Here is a 2,834-nt window from a genome sequence, read left to right as displayed (position 1 = left end):
TACCACACTGCATGCCTCTACATTTCTGTTTTGCAAAACAGCCCCAGGTATATCGTCTTCAGTTAAAATAAAGCCTTCTTCTTTAGTTTCTGAGAGCTTACTATCATTCGCAATGGACGCCATTTTGATTTCTGTCCAGCCAAACAATCCATGCATGCTTTGCGATCGCAGTTTCAGTCCCAGGCCCTTTTTCGTTTTGTTACCGGCGAATTACCGAAATGTTCTTATGTCGAATGGAACGGTATTTTCCAACTATCTCATTCCATTCCCAAACGGGCACATTTCCCGCCAAGATTTAAAATTGCGAATTAGGGCCACTATTCTTGGCTTTTGAGTTACAAGATGATTTCCATTTACTCGGCGATATTTGGAAGACAGTGGTGAACTGATTGTTTTAAGTGCTGCATGCTTCTTCATGCGCAGAAATTTAACTCGCATGCAAGATTATTTTGAGCAAACTCTGCCTGGATATTTACCCGACGAATTCAAGCATTATTTCAATTCCGCATGACGAGAGAAACTTGCGAACTTCTCTCGCGAGAAATAATGCAAACTGGACAAATACAAATAATTCGTCTGGACGACCAGTCATTGCTCCACAAAAGCAAATCCTAGCGTTTCTGTGGAGGATAGCCAATCAAGAATCGGTTCGGGCTGTGGCAGATCGTTTCGATCCCACATCCAGTAGTGTCGACAGGGTTTTCCGAAGAGTCGTGCAGGTAACTATTAACCTTTGTGGGCAATACATCAAATGGCCAACTGGTAAGTCATGGTAAGCAAATAAGAGCATATGTTTCATTATTTAATTTTAAATCAGGGTCAAAATAACATGACTGATGTATTATTTTGAAAGCAAAAATCTACAGGAAGTCAGATGCAAGACATAAATTAATCTTTTAAGGAAGAAGGGGGATTCCCTGGCGTTTCTGGAGTAGTCGATGGCACTCATATTCTGAGCTGTGGCGAACAGCTGCACATAAACTTCCTGGTGATGATCATGTACTGAGGGATGGAGGGTATCCATTGTTAATAAGGTAATCATGAATCAAATATCTGGTCTCTAGCTGAACTGTTGTACTAGAGTCCTAGTATAACACTTGTAGGCTGAAATACAAGAAACCCTAATTTTCAGCTAGTACCCTAGTTACTTTCTTCAACTGATTCGGAGATTTTAGCGTTTTTTAATATGACAGTTCCAGAAGAAATGGACTGCTTTATGCATTTGTTGTTCTGATTGTGATCCACATGCATCTACAACATGCACAATTCATACACTTGAGATTACATAGAGCTAACATGTTTGATATTATCCTCCTCTAGGTGGCTCATAACACCCTACAGAGACAATGGCCATTTAACTGTCCATCAAAGAAGGTTTAAGTGAGTCCTTTCTTCGCTTCGCCAGAAAACAGAGAAGGCAATATCTCTTCTCAAAGGGCGATGGAGAAGGCTTCTATTTCTGGATCAACTTGATCTTGAACTGGAAGTTAACAATATAATTGCTGCAGGTGTTTTGCGCAATCTCTGTTTACTTAAAAATGATTTTGATGATGGTCACTTCCTTGATGGGGATGATAAGGATCATGATACTGAGCAGCAATACCCAAATGCTAGAGTTGAACAGAATAGAGCCCATCTAATGAATATTGTCTGTGGTTTGGCCGCCTAAATGTACATATTTGCCAATATCAAATGTAGAGGACAATGAACAAAAGTTCTCATCAACACAACTTTAATATATCTGATTTAATCATTTTCTGTTACTGTCCAAATGTTTAACTTTTCTTATTTTCAAAAAGCTTTGCATCTACTGGGAAAATATAGAAAAACAGTATTGTACAATTTGATAGTTAGCAATCACCTTTCTTGGTTTCTATATATTGAACCGGCTACGTATTTCGGTAAATAAATATCAATAAACACCTTTGTTTTATCGGTATCAGTAAATCTGTTTACATTTTACACAACAAGCCCAACACCAAAAGGCAAAGGGGCAGAACATAAAATAACATAGACCAAAAGGGTCTTATCAATGATAAACACCAATAGGAATAGTTTTAACAGTTTCCTTTCTATACGATTTACTTTTTTTTCAGGACATCTAGAAATTGACTGAAGAACTTATCTCTTTTTTGTTGCATTTCTCTTAACAATTTGATTATCTCTTCCTCTACCCTCTCCTTCCTCTTTGTATAAGACTGGAGAGAACCTAACGTTTCAGCAGCAGAGGAATAACTTTTTCGCTTCCGACGCCTATTTTTAAGAGTCTTTGAACACTTTTCTCTGTAATCACATCATCATCATCATCATCATCATCCTCATCATCATCATCATCATCGTCATTATCATCGTCATGATCATCATCACAATCATTAGCACTTGAATAGCCCCTTTCCAAATTGCCTTTAACCTCTTTTTCAAAGCGAGTCCTGGTGCTCATCCTTTCGTATGGTAATAAGTTTTCATTCACATGCAAATTAAACTCATTTTCATATGTTTGGTTGAGCACCAGGCCTCGTTTTGAAAAAGAGGCCAAACGTAATTCGGAAATGGCCTATTCACCTCACTGCTTTTCCCACCATCGTCATTGCAGCTGGTACTTGACGAGGAAGAATTAATTTCAGTATCAAATGTGAAATCTGAGTTGACTCTTTGGCTATCACCTATGCACTCTGCTATTTGCTCGTAAAATTTTCACGATTGCTTAGCTCTCCCAGTGCGATTGTTGTTGTCCTCCGCTTCCTTGTATTTGTCTTCTAACTTAAGCCATTTCCGCATACATTGCTCTCTGGATACCACAACATCTGCAGTCTTGCTAAATGCGCTTGCAATCT

The 2,834-nt window shown here is 38.6% G+C and overlaps 1 pseudogene; it reads right to left on the bottom strand.

Moving 5' to 3' along the window:
- Positions 1-1,715: 1,715 nt before the first annotated feature.
- LOC148725406 (uncharacterized) lies at positions 1,716-2,637 on the bottom strand (annotated as a pseudogene).
- Between the last annotated feature and the right edge of the window lie 197 nt (positions 2,638-2,834).

The sequence above is a fragment of the Stylophora pistillata genome, chromosome 8 (genome assembly GCF_964205215.1).
Source record: "Stylophora pistillata chromosome 8, jaStyPist1.2, whole genome shotgun sequence".
Taxonomy (NCBI): domain Eukaryota; kingdom Metazoa; phylum Cnidaria; class Anthozoa; order Scleractinia; family Pocilloporidae; genus Stylophora; species Stylophora pistillata.
The sequence above is the reverse complement of the archived record's forward strand: the minus strand, read 5'-3'. Positions and strand labels throughout refer to the sequence as shown.